The sequence below is a fragment of the Protopterus annectens genome, chromosome 4.part1 (assembly GCF_019279795.1).
Source record: "Protopterus annectens isolate FY-2018-M chromosome 4.part1, PAN1.0, whole genome shotgun sequence".
Classification (NCBI taxonomy): domain Eukaryota; kingdom Metazoa; phylum Chordata; order Ceratodontiformes; family Protopteridae; genus Protopterus; species Protopterus annectens.
The window spans coordinates 995,323,008-995,344,230 of NC_056734.1; the positions used below are offsets into that span (position 1 = coordinate 995,323,008).

At 43.6% G+C, this 21,223-nt stretch overlaps 1 protein-coding gene across 5 annotated transcripts in view; it reads left to right on the forward strand.

The window, feature by feature from the left end:
- Window positions 1–21,223, forward strand: part of LRCH3 (leucine rich repeats and calponin homology domain containing 3) — a 3,082,729-nt gene that overhangs the window by 2,309,022 nt on the left and 752,484 nt on the right. The gene's annotated exons all lie outside the window — the stretch shown is intronic.

Below are 21,223 nucleotides of genomic sequence, written 5' to 3' on the forward strand. Positions count from 1 at the left end.
TCTGACCACAAGCTACTCACCCTAGACATCCACATCCCGCTCCCACCCCCATTAGGGAAACCACTGTAAAAGATTTCTCCAAAGCCAACTTCATGCTTCTTAAGACAGAAGTTGCTAACTTCATGACACCCATGCAAACGAACAACAGAGGTACGACTGCTGAATCCTACACATCTACACTTTATAAGCACTTACACGAGTGCATGGATCGTGCAATCCCTAACAGAATCAAGATGCTATCCTCCAAAAAAAGGAAGCCAATCTGGTGGTCCCCTGCCATAAACAAACGCTACAGCAGAAGAAAGAAACTGTTGCAAAAAAGAGTAAAATCCCATGATTGGAGGAACTCCCTGGTCAGCCTCAGAAAGAAGCTGAGATCCCTCATAAAATCCTCCAAAGCTAGTTACGAAAACAAAATCGCCACTGATTCTAAAGACAACCACAAAGCATTCTATAGCTATGTCAAGAATCTCAATGGCAACACTCAAATCTGCTCTGAGCTCAATGGCACTAAATGTACAGAACCAACTGATATTGCCAACTTTCTGGCAGACAGGTTCAGTGCTAACTTTACCCGCTCCCCCCACCCCCCCATCCCCAAAAGGGCCCATCTCTATACCGGAAGAATGCAAAGTTCCTGTAGTCATGGCTGCATAGGTAAAAACCACACACTTCAAAGCCAAGAACACAACATCCATGGGACCTGACAAAATCTCCCAGGCTGCATTCTACACGAACTACAGAATGAACTGGCACCCCACCTAAGTACCATGTTCAGTCATAGCCTCACCTCAGGCTTTGTGCCCACTGAATGGCACACACCGGTTATCCCACTCCACATAGGGGGAGCCACCATGGACCCTAGGAACTACCACCCCATTAGCCTGACGAGCCTGGCCTGCAAGGCTGCGGAACGTATCATCATGGAACGTATAAACAATGACATTGGTAATCTCCAAACTCTGGATCCCACCCAATTCAGGTTTGTAAAAGGCAGATCATGTCTACTAAACCTGATAGACTTCTTTGAAGTGGTCACCAAAGCTGTAGATGAGGGTAAGGTGGTTCACACAGCCTCTCTAGATCTCCCCAAGGCTTTCAACACCATCCCTCACTCTAGAATTATAGATAAACTCACTAAACTAGGTATAAATCCCTATGTCACAAGATGGGTTGCCAGCTGGCTCACTGACAGAACCCACACTGTGAAAGTAGCAGACTTCAGACCAGTGACAAGTGGAGTACCACATGGTTCAGTCCTGGGTCCTCTCCTGTTTGGTATCTACTTCTCTGAAGTACAGGCTAACACAGAAAGTCTTCGGCTAATGAAGTTCGCAGATGACTGCAAACTAGGAGCCATAATCGAAACTCCTACCACTGTGGACATTTACAAAAGGGCCTCACTGAGACAGATGCCTCGTGTCAAAGGCATGGACTCAAGCTCAATGCCAAAAATGCATTGTCATCCCTTTTGGTAAAAACTCTGTACCACATAGGCAGAAGTCTAGCTAACACCGAAAATGTGATGAGACCTTGGGACACAGATGGACAGTAGTCTCTCCTTTGATAATCACATTGCCACAGTAGTCAGGAAATCCTTCTACGTGGCATACCTCATAACAAAAGATTTCTCATCCAAAAAAAAAAGCTCATTGTTCCCCTCTACTCGTCACTCATTTGACCCATTATATAGAGTACAGCACCCCTTTTGGTATGTACCTCACAAGACATCTACAACAACTGGAAAGGCCGCAGAAATACCTCACAAAGAGGTTTACCGGCCTCAAGCAGATGCCCTATGCAGACAGTCTCAAAAAACTCCAGCTTTACTCCATTGCATGTCGCCTGCTCAGAGGCAATCTCTGCCTAACATACAAAGCTATGTCAAACCCAGAGCTGTTGGACATGCTCCACTTAAAGAAATCCCAGTCCCTCCGAGCTACACACTCTAGGGACCTAAACCTTGTCACCACAATAAACAGAACATGCTGGAGGGATAGATTCCTGTCCCAGAGACTTCCCATTTTCTGGAACAAACTACCTATCTATATCAAATAAAAGCTCCTCATTAGCGCTCTTCAAGAAAAATCTTAATGATTGGGTGGGAATAGGAAATTCACCCTGGGGATCACTTATGTGGCTCTGCTCGACAGGGGCACAGGAAAATAATTTTCTTGGGTGGCAAAAGCCAGGGTACCTTTTTGGCTAGGCTTATATAGGCCCTAGGGCCAATAGCCTAGTTACCTACCTATGAACCTATGAATATTCGTCTGGATAATAAACATTTGTTCAGTGCTGCTGCTGCAGAGTTGTTTAAGTCCCTGCAAGAAAGGGGCAAGGCCTTACAGTTGTTGAAGCATATTTTTGTTTCCCCTGTGCCCAAATTTCAGAGGAATTTTCTTAATAAGCCTGCCTTTGTCCTTAGACAGTCTCACCCTCGCCAAAGGTAAAAAGGGTGATGATAGGGCTCTCCCTGCTAAGGTTACCCAAACTGCTTGTACTCAGAAGCCTCCTTTTCCATGCAAACCAGGTGCTGTCAGACTCTCCTGTTCTTCCCAGTCAAATTCCTGTTTCTCTTTGTATTTCCCTGGCCCTTCCAATTTGGGTAAAAATCACCCAAGACTCCTGGGTTCTTTCCATAATTCACTCGGGCTATTACATAGTTTGGAAATCCCCCCCCCCCCTTTTTTGGGCATTCCTCAGCCTCCTCAGGAACAATTGCCCTTTTCCTGGAGGTGCTGCAGGGCCTGGTTGCTCAAGGAACAATTCAAGAGGTTTCAACTCCTCACAGGAAGAAGGGGTTTTACTCTAGTATGTTCTTGGTCCCCAGGAAAGAAGGCACTTGGAGACCCATTCTGGATGTTTCTCAGCTAAACCGTTTTTGAAGGTTCCTTCCTTTCAGTTGCTATTCCTTCAAACCTTGTTCCTTTGCTACTTCCTCAGGGTGTTCCAGTTTCCTTGAATTCAAGGATGCTTATCTACACATTCCTATTCATCCCCTTTTCGGGTTTTTTTACGTTTCTTTGTTGCTTCTTGGCATTTTCAGTTCTTTGTTTTGGCCTTTGGCCTCTCTACTGCCCCAAGGGTCTTCACCAAATCCCTTGTTTCTGTGATTGCTTTCTGCATTCTAAGGGGGATACAGATATTTCCCTATCTGGATGCTCTATTTATTCAGACTTCCCCTCAAGAGATCTTACTCCAGCATCTACAGTTTACTATTTCAGTCTTGCAAAGCCTGGGGTTTACAGTAAATTTCCAGCAATCATTCCTAACTCCTCCTTAATATTGTGTTTTTCTGGGTTGCTGGATCCAGACTCTTCCAATGTTGGCATCCCTGCCTCCTCCTAAGGCCGTAACTCACATTACATTATTTCAATCCCTTTTTCCTCTGGCTTCAGTAACAGCCAGAAAATTTCTGAGTGTTCAGTGTTACATGGCTTCCACCATTCCTATGCTATCTCTAGCCAGGTTCTACATGAGAAAACTTCACTGGTTACTAAAGTCAATTTGGCTTCAACTTTCTCATCCTTTAGATTTTCTACTTACTCTGCTTCCATGCATCAAGCTGGAACTTCAGTAGTATTTCATCAGTTGTCCCTCAACCCAGGGCTTCCTTGTCAACCTCCAGTCCCCTCTCAGGAACTTTTCACAGATGACTCGAATGTAGGAATGTAGGGCCTCCTTTGGCCTTCTAAAAGTGCAGGTCCTTTGGTTGCTTCGGCAAAAGATTCGGAAAGATCACATCAATGTCCAAGTGATGAGAGCACTTCTGCTGGCTCTTCAGGCTTTTCATTCTCTTTTTCTTCCAGGTCTTGTCAAGATTTTCACACTCAGTACCACAGTGATGTGGTATGTCATCAAGCAAGGGGAACAAGGTCTTATCTCCTGTACAGGTTAGCCCTTCAGGTTTGGGAGGGAGCTATCCACTTTCAGGTGACTTCAGGCAGTTCACATTCACTCAGATCAGAACATAGTGGCACATTCCCTGAGTAGGTCCATAACATCCCATGAGTGGATGCTTCACATGGATGTGTTTCTGGACATTGTCCACCAGTGGGGTACTCCTCAAATAGATCTGTCTGCCTCACCTACAAATAGACAACTTCCTCTGTTTTCTGCCAGAGTCCCATGCTGTCTGACCTGAAAGGTGAATGCTGTCTCTCTTTCTTGGAAAGGGATGTTTATGCCTTCCCTCCTCTTACTCTTATTATGAAAGTCCTGTTCAGGATAAAACATAATGCTCCCAAAATATTGTTGTTGACTCCCTTTTGGCCCAGATAGCATTGATTCCCCTCCTCTTCTGCATCTTGCCAAAGCCAGTCATCAAAGTTACCTCACAGGGTGGGCCTACTCGCACAAAACAATGGATCTCTCATCCTTACCCCACCTGTCCATACTTCAACTGACATTTTGGGTGATAGGGTTTTGATCCATTGCAGACACATTTTTTTTCCTGCAGGAGGCCAGGAAACCCAATACTAGGAAATTTTACGTATCCAAATGGAAGAGGTTTTCTGTTTGGTGTCTTATAACCTAGATCCACTTAGGATGTTCCTTGGGTTCTCTCGTTTGTGTGAATTACTCAATGTTGGGTTGGCCTATTCTTCTATTAAGGCTCACTTATCAGCTATCTCTGCTTGTCTGCTGTTGATTCGCCCATTTCTTAAAGGTGTCCTTGGCATTAGCCCTCCCAGGAAGCCTGCACTTCCCTCCTGGGACCTTCATTTTGTTTTAGAGAAATTGACTCAGGCTCCTTTTACAGTCTGCTGCTTCAGCTTTCTTACAGCATTGTTCTTCGAACACTGTTCTGCTTTTGGCCTTTGCTTCTGCCAGACAGGTGTCTGAGCTGCAAGCCTTTATGGGTGTTCCTCCTTTTTTAGTTTTCCATAAGGACAGGGTGTCCATTTGTACTAATCCTTTTATACCCAAAGTGGTTAATGAGTTGTCTCTTAATCGTCTATTCATTTGCCCACTTTTTTCCCTTCTCCGCAGTCTGCTAGTGAGGTGAGGAGATTTTGCCCACCTTATATTTGCATAGACAAATTGGGTATTATTCGGATAAGAGTAAAGCTTTTTGTAAATCTGATTCGTTTTTTTTCCTTTTCATCCTAGGTCTTTATGTTTGGCTGTTTCTAAGCAAACCATTTCTTCTTTGGTATCTAAGGCCATTTTTTTGCTGTTTTTTTCATGGTAAGTGCCTTCTTTCTTCTGTTAAGGCTCATTCCACTAGAGCTGTGTCTTCTGTTGTTTTTTTCAAGGGTTTGGATACTAATTCTGTTCTTGAGGCATTAACCTGGACTTCCATGCATACCTTTACTTAGCACTGTAAGTTGGATGTGATTTCTAAGACCAGAGCTGACTTTCCCAGGGCTAATCTCCATGGCTTTCTGGAGGTCTGTGCATGGTCCTTCCTCCTTCCAGTCTTCTTCCTCAGCTTTTGCACTCTCCGTATTGTAAGGAATACTGCAATAGTGATGTAGAAGGGCATAGTGCAGTTTTGTAAAATCTTACCATAACAGTAGATGTCTTTCTTTTCACTGTTGCACTATTTGCTCCCCCCTCCCCTGGTCCTTTTCCCTTCTAGATGTGTTTGAAACCTACATGTAACCTTGGACTGTCATTCCTACTGGGGCTTTTCAGTTCTGAGGATGGTACGTGCAGACATCACCTTTATGACCTACGCCGTGCTCTGGGAGCATACGTGTGATGTACCGGCGTACCCATTACAACCAAAAGGTTTTGGTATACTGGCCAGATGTCGGGCCACTCCTCACAGGGGATCCCTATTGTAAATAATACTACAACAGTGAAGAGAAGGACATCTACTGGTATGGTATTATTTTACACAACTGCACGTCCCTGTCTTGTAATACATTTTCTTTGTGGCCATAACATCTGCCCATAAGATCTTTCAGCTTTGGGTCCTTGTGTAAGAAACCATATCTGGTCCTTAAATGACTAGAAAAAATGCACTTTTCTTTCAAAAGGTGTCAGTCCTTTGTTAAATTGGACAAAGCCTGGAGTTGACTATGGCTGAGGTGACCTGATTCAGGAGTAGCTGACTAGGGAAGAGAGGGAGTGAGAGAGGAGACAAAGCCTGGTCACCTCTGTGTGGAGTAGGTTGAGGGAGTACTTGCCCAAAGTGCATGGAAAATCCCTAGTGTAAACTGGAGATCGTAGAGGTATTTTCCTTTTGAGAGGGCAAGGCCATTAAACAAATACCTATCATGGAAACAGGCAACATTCCCACTTACTCACATTATTTTCATGTCACTCTTTGGGGATGCTACTGACATAGGCCGTGGGAACCAGGTAGGCCATAAAATGTCTGTGCAAAATGATGGCACCATTCCCCGTGATCATCCCCTCCTGGGGAAATAACGGAGTTGAAAGACTCACTTCCCAGACAAACTGGCTGGCTGACAAAATTCATGTGGTTAGAGTTACAGGTGCCACTTCTGAAAACAGAAAAAATTACCAGTGTTATACCTCTGGGCTCAGTGTTGGGTCCTCTCCTTATTAGCATCTGTTTCTCAGACCTTCATGTCAGCTCTGCTGACCTGTGGTTATTGCAATTTGCAAATGACTATAAACTGTGCTTTTGTTTGCTCTCCCACTGACTCACAATTGCTCCAAAAGGGGTTAGACCAAGTTAACACCTGCTGCAAGGACAATGGTCTCAAATTAAATGCCAAGAACTGCACTATATTTAATTCTCATAAACAAAACATTTTCCTGTACCATATGAGGACAGCAACCCTCTAAATGGGCATTGTTGTAAGGGTTGGTTGACACTGTTACCGATGATTACTTTCTGCAGTAGTTCAGAAAGCCTTCTCTCTGGCTTCTCTGATTTCCAGAGGCATCAAATTCCCATTTACTCATATGTCATCAGACCCATTATTGAATGCATTGCCCCTTTTGGCATGCATTTATGTACATGTCACTCAACTTGAGAGACCTCAGAGATATCTAATTAAAAAGGATCAGTGGCCTCAAACGTCTTCATTATCAGCACGGATTGGCATCTCTGTCTATACTCGTCTCTTGTGGACTGCTCCATGGAGATCTGTGTTCAGCCTTTGTTGCCTTGAAATATGGCCCACTTTGACTTCCTGTTCTTTCATGGAAAATGTGCTTCCTAAAATACCATGCTTAAGGAACTAAACCTTTATCAGTAGATAAATAAAATATGTTGGCATGGTAGGTTCATATCCTTCAGCTCAGGAACCTAGTTAATTGGATGGGCTGCCTCAAATCTTCCGTGGTCTATCTTGTATTGTCCTTGAAGCTAGAGAGGAGTTTTGAATATGGGTTGTTGGTTAGGCTTGTAATGGTCTGCAGATTGATTGCCTAGTGTGCATCTGTGAACCACTTTGTGTTTGAGATATTGTGGCTTCTTACTGGTTTTGATTCGTACCAAGGACCCAATCAAGAAGCTGTCAAGGAGTACCCTGTCTGTTAGATGTAACAGATGTGTTCATACCATATCAGTTGCTCTCTGAGAGGATTCTATTTGATGTGTTGGGAATACTGTACTACCATACCCCTGTAGTTGGGTATGTCCTCCTCCATCCTCCAGGTTTGGGATTTCTCTGTAAGTCAAGCAAGCATGTTTCTTTTCAATTACTTGTTTAGTTATGCAAATGTTTAGTCTTCCTTTTTATTTCTTGATTGGCAAAGGTTCTCGCGTTTAGCATAATGGTGAGCTGACTGGCTAGAGCATTTTGTGTGCTGTGCCACAGTGTTCATTTAAGTGTCTTCTAGAAGAAAGTATAAAATTTAGGGCTGCAAATTAATCTGTAGCTTTTCCCAGAAATAAACTGATGAAATCCTCACGTCAGACAAACCTAGTTGTTTACAGAGCAGCTCAGCAAATATAGCATGCTACTACCTGGGCAAGGTGGCAGTCAAATGGAAGGAGCAAGATATGGGCATGTATACCAAATAGGTTTACTTAAAATTGTGTGGCAAATGCCTTAATGCACATAATGGAATGTGCATAATTAAGGCCTGGAGAGGGTGGAGGTGCAAAGGTGAAGAGTGCAAGTAAGGGATTTTTATGGAGATGTGACAGCCCAGGTAGCAGTAGTACAGGTGATGTCGGCCAGCTACACTATCATGATGTTCTTCATCTCACATTGCTGCAGTCCTTACATATGGGTAGTCCGCTGTCCTCGGTCGGCCCGAATACCAAAGTATTAGGCTGACGTCGGTCATGGGCGCTCAGATCTGACATCAGAGCGTCAGGGTATAAAAGCGCATGACCGACGTCATATCCTCAGTCTTTTTTGCCGCATGGTCCGATGCAGAAGCAGCGTTGCAAGTGCCGTTCGGCGTTCTGAAATTTTCGTATTCTGAGTTTCAGACCGAAACCAAGTTGGGCTAAGTACCCCGTTGGGGAATATTTTTGTTTTTTCTTGCCTCAGTTAATTCCGGATGTCAAAAAGTGAATAATTGTATTTCTTGTGGGAAACAGATACCGCATAGGGATTATCACTCTCTTTGCATTCCTTGTTTGGGACGGACCACGGCGTAGTCGGGTGTCGGTTTTGTGCTAGGTTTAATAAGCGCACTATAAAAAGAAGGTTAGATTGTGCTAGGTTAGTCTTTGGTAAGCGGTGTAATTATACTATGCCGTCGGATCCTCCGACGCCCGCTTCCACGAAGAAGCGCAAAGACAAATCCTTGAAACCTAGACAGGTTGATTCGTCCGTTTCGGACGCCGGTCCTGCAGAAACTACAGTGGAGCAGGTGGATCCGGCTGAAGTTTCTGTTGAGTCTCAGGGGGAAACTTTGATTTTGCAGGATGTGGCCTTACAGGAGTCAGGTCAAGCTGAAGGGGCCTCTCAGGTTACTGTTCTCCCTTCTATACCTAAGGTGGTTAGGCCTTCTGCTACTGTTTCTAAGGCTTCTTCTAAGGGCTGGTCTGTTTTGCCTTCCTCTGGTGTCCCTCCAGGTACTTCAGGGTCTGTGCCTAAAAAGCACATGCTTAAAATGGCAGAAGATTTGATTTCTTTAATTAGAGGTTCTATGCCCCCTCCTGATAAGAGGCCCAGGGTGGAGCCAGAGTTGGAAAGTTTGGATCAGGCCTCAGATGACTCAGACTCTTCTGCTGAAGATATTCAAGATTTTCCCCCTTATTCAGATTCGGATGCAGAGGATTCCACTCCTTCTGCTTCTCCTCCAGAGGATTTTTCATTTTCAGAAACTCTGCATTCCATGCGGGAGCATTTTAAGTGGGAAGGACAGGATTTCTCTGATACACGGAAGAGGCTTAGGGAATTCTTGTTTTTACCACAGCATAGACCCTTGGCTATACCTCCTGTTTTGGATGTTGTTCAAGATGTTTTCTCGGAGGCTTCCCTTAATCCAGATTCTTTGCCTCCTGCGCCAGTTAAACCGGACAGGTATTACAGGGTGCCTGAGGCTCATAAATATCTGTATAAGAGTCCTAGGGCGGACCCAGAAACTATTAGTCAGGGGCCTAAGGGTGTTAGAGCTTCTGTTGTAAAGAATCCGGTTCCTCTAGATAAGGAAGCTAGAGCTTTGGATAGATGGGGTAAGAAGGTGTATACCTCTTCTACTTTAGCAATGAGGGCTTTAAATTGCCAGTTTCATATGTTGAAGTATCAGAATTTCCTCCTTTCTCAGCTAAAATCTAAAGTGGATGCTTTGGCAGAGGGCATAGAGTGTAAAGAATTGCAAGATTTAGTACATGTCTCTGAACAGGTGGGTAAGCATTCTTTGCAGTGTGGTTTTGATGCTGTACAGGCCTCTTCTAGGGTGGCTGCCACTGGTTCAGTTCTTCGTAGGCACGCCTGGCTTAAGGATCAGAATTTGTCCGAGCATGTTAAAACTAGAATTCTGGATGCCCCTTTACAGTCTGAAGTTTTGTTTGGTCCCGCTGTGGAGTCGGTTTTGAAGAAAATGGAAGACAAGGCTAAGTCAATGCAGACTGTTAAAGATTTTTTGCAGGTTCAACCTCCTAAGTTTAGTAGAAATTGGCCTACTAAGGGGTGGACCTACCCTTCTTCTGATTCTCAGTCTAGGGGTAGATCTAGACGTGGCAGAGCTCACAGTACATTCAGGCCTAGAACTTGGAGTTCACCTGCACAATCTGCAGGTGAGGGCAGGGGCCAGTCCTTTCGTAAACAGGCCCAATGACCTGCATTTCCAGCTGCCAAGATTCTTCTTCCCTGGCAGCTCCTTTGGGAGGAAAGTTAGCACTCTTCAAGCAAAACTGGCTTTTAGTCACCCAGGACAAATGGGTATTGGACATTATAAACCGAGGCTACAAGTTCTATTTCCATACATTGCCTCCTTTCAAAGGCATGCCAGACGTTCCTCCTCGGCAAAGGATAGAGGCTCACAAGCAGATTTCTTTACTTCTTCAAATAGGAGCTATACAGCCAGTTCCTCTGTCAGAAGTGGGACTAGGATTTTATTCTCGCCTGTTTCTAGTACCAAAGAAAGGGAACACGTGGAGACCAATTTTGGATTTATCTATCCTCAACACTTATCTGGACATTCCAAAGTTCAAAATGCTGACGTTACAACAGCTTTTACCTCTGTTGGGAAAAGATCACTGGATGGTAACTCTGGATCTCAAAGAGGCTTATCTTCATGTTCCTATCAGGCCCAGTTGCAGGAGGTACCTGCGTTGGCTGGAAATTTACATTATCAGTTCTCTGCATTGCCCTTTGGCTTATCTACTGCACCCAGAGTGTTCACAAAGGTTCTAGCTCCAGTGATAGCCTTTTTCAGGTTAAGAGGAATACAGATTTATCCTTATTTGGACGATTGCCTGATTATTGCACAACACAAAGACGAACTTCTGCATCATCTACAGTATGTGATGGTAGTGTTAAGATGCCTAGGGTATTCTGTGAACGAAATAAAGTCCAGTCTAGTACCCTCTCAGGACATGTGCTTTCTGGGTGTGAGACTGAATACAGCTTCCCAGATGGCCTTTTGACCCCGGACAAACAAAGAAGCCTTTCTCTTTATTTCCATCAAATGTCTCTACAGTCCAGGCTGACTGCAAGGACAGTCCTTCAAGCCTTGGGGTTCATGGCATCTTGTATTCTGGTGCTTCCCAATGCCAAACTGCATATGAGGAAGCTTCAATGGTATCTCAAAATGTATGGACACAACACTGCCAAGATCTAGACACTGTCATTCAGATAATACCTTGCATTCAGAAAGAATTTTTGTGGTGGGCTCAGGAATGTCACCTAAACAAGGGACTCTCTGTGACCCGACCAGAGGCGAGTCAGATTCTAACGACAGATGCCTCGGACAAGGCTTGGGGAGCACACCTCAATGGAAAATGGGTGCAAGACATGTGGCCTGTCAGACTTCAACATTTGCATATCAACTTGAAGGAGATGTTAGCAGTCCAATTTGCATTGATGGCTTTCAAAGATTTACTTCACCCAGGACAGGTGTTGATTCAAACAGACAACACTACTGCCATGTGGTACATCAACAAGCAAGGGGGAACCCATTCGTACCCTCTTTGCAGGCAAGCGATGATTTTGTGGGAGACTGCTCTCAGTTTACACCTCAATCTTCAGGCAAGGTTTCTACCAGGAGCACAGAACTCCTTAGCGGATGTGTTGAGCAGACAAATTGTGGATCCTCACGAGTGGAAACTGGATCCTCATGTGTTTCAAAAGTTGACAGTGTTATGGGGGACTCCAGACATAGATCTGTTCGCTTCTCCACTAAATTACCAGTTGCCAAAGTTTTGCACAAAAATGTTTCATCCCACAGCTTGGAAGGTGGATGCTCTATCATTCAGTTGGAGCAATCTTCATGTCTATGCCTTTCCACCTCTGCCTCTCATTCCCAAGGTACTCCTGAAGGCCAGAAAAGACAAGCCATCCATGATTCTGATAGCGCCGGATTGGCCTCGACAGCACTGGTACCCTCTACTGAGGAGTTTGATACGGGAGCCTCCATGGCCTCTGCCTTTGATTCCACATCTTTTGTCTCAGGAGGGCAATCACTTCCTCAATGTCAAGATTCAGTCTCTGCATCTCACAGCCTGGCATATTCTGTTTTAGACCCTGGAGGGTCTCAGCTTCCACAACAAGTTTTGAATGTTATTTTGGAGGCCAGAAGGCCTAGTACAAGGAAAGTTTACGCTGATAAATGGAGGAGATTTTTTCTTTGGAGCAAAGCGAAGGACTTTGATGTTTCCAAGCCTGATTTAAGTGTTTCTCTTCAATATCTTACTGAGTTATTGGACAAGGGTTTGTCTTTCTCCTCGATAAAGGTTCATGCTGCAGCCATTTCTGCTCACTATGACTGTGACCCTCCTTTATTTTCCCATCCTTTGTTTAAGCAATTTCTTAGAGTGGCAAAGAACATAAGACCCCCACGTAGAGCTCCTACTCCTGCTTGGGATCTCAATTTTGTGTTGGAAAAGCTTACTCTGCAACCTTTTGAGCCTGCAGCTACGGCCGAGTTAAAGTATTTATCATGGAAGACTGCTTTTTTGTTGGCCATTACCTCTGCAAGAAGGGTTTCTGAATTACAGGCCCTTATGGCAGTGGAACCTTTCCTGATTTTTCATAAGGATAGGGTATCTTTGCGTACTAATCCTTCCTTTATGCCTAAAGTGGTTTCTAGTGTGGCCTTGAACCAAACTATTCGTTTGCCTACTTTTTATGCAAACCCCCAAAATAAAGGGGAGAAGATTTTGCATACTTTGGATATTCACAGGCAGTTACGTTATTATTTGAGCAGAACCAAGGGGTTCAGGCAGTCTCAGCAGTTGTTTGTTTCTTTTGCTTTGGGTTCTCAAGGAAAACCTGTTTCAAAACAAACTATTTCTAAATGGATTGGGTTTTGTATTTCCTTCTGTTATTCCCATCATGGTAAGCATCTGGAATCAGACCTCATTCCACTAGAGCTACTGCCACTTCTACTGCCTTTCTAAGGGGGGTAGCTACAAAAGATATTTTGGAAGCAGCCACTTAGAGTTCAGTACATACTTTTTCCAAGCATTACCACCTTCCTCTTTATTCTAAGTCTAGGGCTGGATTTGCCACTGCAATATTACAGGGCATTTTAGCAGCCCCTAATGCTTTATGATTTTGCCATCCTCCCTTTACCTCTGCTTTGGGATTCTACCCATATGTAAGGACTGCAGCAATGTGAGATGAAGAACATAGTACAGTTTTGTACCTACCATAAATGTAGATGTTCGAGGATCCACATTGCTGCAGTCCAATTTACCCTCCCTCCTTCCCCTCTGTAGTTTGGCATGGTTATATGGTTTGGGTGATGGTTGTTGTTGGGCATGTTTTTGGGAGGTATCCTGTTTTTGGGCTGTGGCCTTTCTTTTTTGGGCCTTCTGACATCTGGGGCAAGAAAAGACTGAGGATATGACGTCGGTCATGCGCTTTTATACCCTGACGCTCTGATGTCAGATCTGAGCGCCCATGACCGACGTCAGCCTAGTACTTTGGTATTCGGGCCGACCGAGGACAGCGGACTACCCATATGTAAGGACTGCAGCAATGTGGATCCTCGAACATCTACATTTATGGTAGGTACAAAACTGTACTTTATGGTCCACAGCTCCTCAGCTGTAAGGTAATCTATTGTGGTCTTGTCAGATTCTTCATATGTGTGACCACATGGACCAGGCAGTCTTCACAGTTTTATGCCATTGTGGATGATCTTGTGGAGGTTCCAGACTATGTTCATTAAGCAGTTTTTGTAGTGATTTCTTATTGATTTTTAGTCAGTTCTTTGCTTTAATCTTCTCAGATTATTTTATGCATCAAGAATATGTATATTTGTTTTGTTTAAGTAAAATACTTTTCTTGGGGGGGGGCACTTAGTAGTTTGTTGCAAAAGTATTTTTTTCTGAAGCCAGTGCCTGCAAACCAGTGCAAGGTGCATCTTCAGAAAATGTCATAAACTCTATTCTGCCTTATTAATATATGAACTGAACATTTTGAATTTAGACATGTTTCATAACATGTTTTTAGATATCTTCGATCAAGCAAAAAAAAAATAATTCTGAATATCTGAAAAAGAATTTTTTTTCCTTACTTCCCCTAACCTCATAACATGCTTGACTACTCACTGATCCTTCTATTTCCCTGTTTCACTTAACTTAAGCCAGGTGGTTGTAACCAAATATGTGTTCATGTATGTATTTTGTTGTAGTAAGAGTTTGGATATTTAGTTCCAGTCCACTGAATGGATTAGATCCTATTCCTCCTGTTGTCATTAACTCATTACAGCATTAAGAGGGTTTCACAGCAACTAATGACAGGTACCAAAGTCATGGCCTTAAGCTAAATGCAAAAAAATGTATCATCATACCATTCGGCAGAAATGCGGCCCCTACTGATTACCACATCAACGTCAACCCCTTAAACACGCAACCTGTGGTGAGAGACCTGGGTACTCGGGTTGCTAATCCTACATTTGACCATCATGTAGGGGCAGTGGTCAAAAAAGCCTTTTACTTGGTTCATCTCATAAGTAAAGGGATTGTATCCAGAAAAAAGGAGGTTATTACTTCTCTATACTTCCTCATTAGACCAATAATTGAGTATAATGCCCCGTTTGATGTGTACCTCTCCAAACATCTGCACCAACTGGAAAGGCCATTGAAATACCTCACAGAGAGAATCCATGGCCTTCAACACCTGTCCTATGCGGACAGGCTCAAATCACTATCACTCTACTCAGTATCATGCAGATTGCTCAGAGGTGATCTGTGTCTCACCTACAAGGCAATCTCGGACCCTTCCCTACTAGAGATGCTCCATATCCTTAAGTCTAAATCCTTGCACATTACCTGCTCAAAAGGCCTGAATCTAATATGTGATATCAACAAAACCTGCTGGAGAGACATGTTTGCCTCCTAGAGGCTCCCCCGTCTCTAGAATAGACTTTCCATGCATGTCAAACAGAGTAGCTTGCTGATCCTCTTCAAGCGCAACCTTGATGAGTGGATGGGAAATCACAAACTTGTCCCAGGGGGGTTCCACCTGTGTCCTTTATTGACAGGGATGACAGGTGCTGACTGAGGTTTCTCTTTGGGGATAAACTATTGGCTAAGCTTGTAAGGGCCCCAGGGGCATTAGCCCAGTAACCTCTTGTGATCCTATGAGTGTGCCTCTAGGCATTTCTGCAGTTACCTCCTACTGCACCTCTAGGTATCAAATATTGCTTGTTCATATTTGCATTAATAATTCCAAAAGCATGCTACATACAAGGTATCAGAATGTTTTATTTTGAAGCATGCATGATAGCAAACACAGTTGTATTGGTTTTGTTAGAACTGTAAGATGAGAACTTCATTTTTTTCTTTTAAGTCTAAAGCCACACCCAGTGTGTGAGTTAAAGGTATGCACTCAAAAAAGCTGTACTGGGGGAAATGAGTTGGGACTCCATGGTTATATCAAAGCAGTGTTCTCAGTCCTTCTTTTTTCTTGCTACTCAAGGTCAATCACTCACTCAACTTACTGATTTTTCTTCTACACAGTCTTGTTTTTAGCAGTCTGAGTGGCTGTTTATGTAAAATAGGGAAGGGACAGTTCCGAGATCTTTTCAACATATTTTGACTTTCATAACCAGCCAAGATGACTAACATGCTTGAAGTAGTAATCAGGCCCCCATTTAAGGATTTTCCTGGAAAGTATGTGCTTTGCCTAGGTGTGTATAATAATGTTTGAGCATAGTGAATCTTAAACTCCTTGGAGAAAGCTCATCAGTAGATAGTGAAGTTCTTTGTCTTGTAACAACCACTAGTCTCCACCATCATCATGCTTTTAAGAAAGGTAAGCATTCTGTTAAAGTTAAGGTCAGAAAGATGGAAGGGGGACAGAGTAAGGAGTAGCAAAAACCCAAGAGAAAAACAAAAACTAGTTTTGAAGCTTACAGTAGGAGTATCTGCCACTCAGTAGTGCCCATCAACACGGACCAGAAGTCTACAGAAACAGTGGTGCAGTGTGTGACGAAACCAAAACACTAAACCAAGAAAAACGCACCCAAAAGGCTGTAAGAAGACTCTTCCTTTTTAATAAAACAGTACATTAAGCACTTTCGTCTCTCTCACAGGAGACTTCATCAGAATAAAAACAAAATCATCCAAATGACATCACGTGCCCAGTAAAATTGTTTAAAATATCACGTTAATTCCACAATACTGTCATTAAAAAATACAAAATAAGTAACTCATCTTTTTAAAAATAAATACATTTTAACCATACATAAGTGTCAAAGATGAAACCAGCAGTATATTGTGTTAGTAATACTTAGAATCTTTCTGCTTTCTCTTTTAGCATTGTTTTTTAGGAAACAGTCATTGAGACCAGGGGGAAATTTTGCTGCCAATCTTAATTGCCATTGTAACTGTTTTTTTACGTAAATGATTCTTCCAGTCCCATCCTCTTAATTCAATATTCATGATCTCTTAAAATACCAAACCTAAAACCTACAAAATCAGTACAGTTCGTGGAATTTCTATATAAGGCATTTGTTTTTCTATTTTTAACATCATCGTCATGTTTCTAAATTATGTTTTTTAATGCGGTTTCTGTTTTGCCCTCATAGAATCCACTACATGTTTTGCAGATGTCAAGGTAAACTACCTTATCGGTGAAACAATTCACTTTCATGAATCCGATCTCTGTTTTCATCTTATTGTCTAATATTATACTGCTTTTTTTTGTAATATATGGGCACTGGGAAGATCTCCCACAAGGTTTGGTTCTCCCACAAGGTTTGGTTCCTCCACCAAGATATTTATTGTCCATTTTCTTCTCCAGCAGTGCTTTCATATTCCTGCCCACCTTGTTAATGAAAACCATTTTTTTACCCACTATATTCTTTACTTCCTTATTTACTCTAAATATATTCCAATCAATTTTGTCAATTTTTTGACAAAATCTCTCTTAATTGTCTGAAAATTGAAAAAGCATGCATCATTCAACACAGCCCAAAGTTTTTGGATGAATTGCTTCTGTCGCTGCTGTTGGTGTCATTAAAACCTGCATCCAAAAGGGGTTTATATCTTCCCCCATTCTATTCCTCCTTCTAGGATATCTTCCACCATATTTTTTAGGATATTCCCTCTCTAAGAACATGTCGCCTAACTTCATCAATTCTTCCCTCACATCTTTGAACTCTGAAGTCACACTGGCTATCCTTATTGCCTGCCCCTTTACCAAGCTCTTTTTTTGTGTTAATGGATGACAACTAAAAAAATGAAGATATGAATTGCAAAAAAAGAAGTTATGTCTTACCATAACGTTCCATCTGTATTGTTGATCCTCGTTCAGTCATTACATATGAGTATCGGTTCCGACCTCGGAACCAAGCCGGCCATCTTCCAAGCTCGCGTCTGCTACAAACTCTCGAGCTAAACTCTTACCCATAATTCCCCTCTTCCTGTTACCTCAGATTCAGTTTGCAAGTCAAAAGAAGGTAGAGGCTACCTGTGATCAAATGCCCTAAGAGAACCGGATGGTGAGATCCACTAGAAGCCACAGGAGGGGGAAGGAGGGAGGGTCATAATGACTGAACGAAGATCAACAATACAGATGGAACGTTATGGTAAGACATAACTTCTTTATCTGATATTGTTAATCCTTGTTCATTCCTTACGTATGGGATAGAGTCCCCAGCTACCTCTGTTTCTGGGAGGCTCTCATGGAAGGACATTCCTGAGCAACATAGAACCAAAATATGCTCTTCCCCTGGAGGCCAAATCCAATTTGTAATGATTGATGAAGGTATGAGGCGTAGCCCAAGTTGCAGCTGCACAGATGTCATGTAAAGAAGCTCTGGCATGGAAGGCAGCAGAAGTTGCCACCGACCTTGTCGAATGAGCCTTCATGGTAGTAGGCAATGGGATATTACGTTGTGTATAAATGAAGGTCACGCAGTCTTTCAACCATCTAGCTAATGTGACCTTAGCAACAGCAGATCCTAATATAGGTCCAGAATAGGCCAAAAATAACTGGTCAGATTTATGAGAGGACCTAGTCCTGTTCAAGTAGAAGCAGATTTGCCTTTGAATATCTAGGGTATGTAGGCAATACTCTCCTCTGAATGTTTGGGAAAGAAAACTGGCAATTCAATGGTTTGATTAATGGACATTTCAGAGATCACTTTTGGCAGAAATGAAGGATTAGTTCTCAAAGACACTCTATCTCTATGAAAAATCAAGTATGGACTCTTGATGCATAAAGCTTGAAGCTCAGAGATATGTCTGGCAGAAGTAAGGGCGACCAAAAACAAGGTTTTCCATGACAAATATTTGAGGTCACAAGAAGATGCTGGTTCGAAGGGTGGCATTGTCAGAGTTTGTAGAACTAATGACAGGTCCCATGGTTGAATAGGTTCTCTAAAAGGGGGCTTCAAATGATTCACACCTTTTATAAAGGTCTTGCATAGTTTTTGTGACATGAGAGGAGTCTTGGACACCTTCATGGAAATTAGATATCGCAACCAAATAACTGTAATGGTAGAGGCCTATAGACTTGATTGAAAAAGGTCGGCCAGATACTCTAGTATTATCGACACTGGTGCTGAGAAGAGATCTACTTGTTTGTCTTTCAGCCAACAAGTAAATCTTTTCAACTTGCTTAGATAAGTAATTCTAGTGGAAGACTTATGAGATGCAATAAGAATGTCCCGTACTGGTAAAGAAAGATCGTTCTGCCTGGTAATCAAGGGAATTGGGGGAGCCAAGCTGTGAGCTTCAGGCTGTCCAAGTTGGGATGAATCAGGTTCTGCGGATGTAAGATCAACTCTGGGGTTGGATGGAGAATCCATGGTTGATCTAACAGGTTAGGCAAAGGAAGGGGAACAAAATCTGATGAGGCCAATATGGTGCTATGAGGATCACCTTGCTCTTCAACCGATGGGCTTCAGAAACTGGGGAATGAGGGGAAAAGGTGGTAATGCATAAAGAAGACCCGAGGGCCAATCGTGGACTAGAGCATCCCTGGGTGACTGTCCCAGAGGGGGAATCAAGGCAAAGTAGTTGCTGCATTTGTAGTTGGTCGGGGATGCAAAGAGGTCGCAGCAAGGACGGCCCCAGCGGTGGAAGATCTCCACCACTATCAAGGGATTCAGGGACCACTTGTGGGGTTGTAGAATGCACCTGCTGAGTCTGTCTGCTATCACGTTGGAACTCCTGGGAATATGTATTGCTAGAAGAAAACGGTTGGTAGCCATCGCCCATTGCCATATCCTCATGGCCTCTCGACAAAGGGTGTAAGATTTGGTTCCACCTTGTTTGTTGATGTACCAGACCACCGCCATGTTGTCTGATTAAATCGCAATTGTCCCAGATGGCAGCAGGGGATGGAATGCTTGCAATGCCAGAAGCACCGCCCTCATCTCTAGAACATTTATATGCAGTTGGGCCTCCAATTCAGACAAAGTGCCTTGGACTGTCTGTCCCTGACATAGCCCCCACCCCCACCCCATCAGGGAGGCGTCCGTAGTCACTGTAGCCTTGGGTTGCTGGGGGGAGAAGAGGTGAGACCATTGTGATGAGTTGTGGGTCATCCACCAATTTAAATCCTGTTTGCACCTGTGGGTCACTCGAGTCTTGGCTGAAAGAGGATGCTGAAAAGGATACCATTGGGTGAGCAGTAGCCGTTGTAGAAGCCTCATATGAAATCTGGCCAGGGGGACAATGGTGATGGAGGCTGCCATGCAACCCAACAGCTGTAGGACAGTGTGAGCTGTGGATTTCTCCCTTGAAAGGATTGGGATCAGTTGTTGCTTTATCCTTAGAATTCTCTGCTCTGGAATGGATGCTCTGCAATTCTTTGTATCCAAGATGACCCCTATGAATTTGTAGACTGAGATGGGATGAGATTGGATTTTTGCCAATTTATGGTTATGCCTAGCCTTTGTGCAGCGAGGAGAGAATATGCTGCACAAATCTTCCAATAGATGTCTGGTGGGGGCGGAAATGAGCCAGTCATCTAGGTATGGAAACACCTAGAATCCTTGTAGTCGCAAGTGAGCTGTGACGACTGCCATGCACTTTGTGAACACTCTGGGGGTGTAGAGAGTCTGAAGGGCAGTACTCAGAACTGGAAGTGACTGGCTCCCGCACGGAAGTGCAGAAATATTCTTGATGGCCTGTCCACCTTTATGTGGTAGTACGCGTCTTGAAGATCTATCGAGCACATCTAATTCTCTTTTTCCAAAAGCAGGAGGATAGACTGTATTGTGACCATCTGGAATTTTTCTACCCTCACAAACTTGTTCAATACACTGAAATCCAAAATTGGTCTCCAGTCCCCAGTTTTCTTTGGCACCAAAAATAGTCTTGAGTAGAATCCAGATCCTATCTGGTCTGGAGGGACTATTTGGATGTCTCTCTTTCTTAGCAGCTTTTCTATCTCTAGTGCTGCTGCTTCCGTTTGACTGGGTGGAACGTCGGGAAGGTTTTTTGAAGGGACAGGACAAAGATCAAAATGGATATGATAACCTCTGGTTATAATCCTTTGTACCCAAGAATTGGTGGTGATGGTTAGCCAGGCAGAAGGGTACAAGGAGAAACGACCCCCAACCACCTCCAGAGGAAAGGAGTTGGGCTGCTCTTCTGGAGCACTGGTAGGATTGGCCAGGAAAAGAGTCCCTGGAACCCTGGTTACGTGGACCCCCTCTGCTCCAAAAGGGGCGTCTTCCCTGTGAGATTCCACCTCTGCCTGTAGAGGAGAACTTGGCCTGTGTGTCACAGAAAGGACCCTGAGATTTCTTGAACCATATCTTCCCACTCTTTTGGTTTTGGGAGAAAGCATGTTGAGAGGAAGAATAATGGACACCTATGGCAGAAAGAGTCTTACCGTCCTGTTCACATCTGGCCAGTGTGTTTTTAACTTTGGGTCCAAACAACAAAGAGGCCTTGATTGGAGTGTTAAGAAAGAAAACATTAAAGGGTTCCGCGAAATTGCACAAGCGCATTCAGGCTTGTCGTCTCAAGACCACAGCTGAACCCGCCGCTCTAGCTGCTCCTTCTGATGTGTGAGATATCAGTCGCATGGAGGAGTTAGATATTGACTCAATGGTGGCCAGCTGAGAGGCCACTTTGTCACGGACCTCATCAGACACTGCACCAGCCAAGGTTTCAGAGAGCTCAGAAATCAAATCCCTTTGAAGCCTGGTAAAGTGTGCCATATAATTCTGGGACCTGATAGGAAAGGTGTGCTTCCCTATC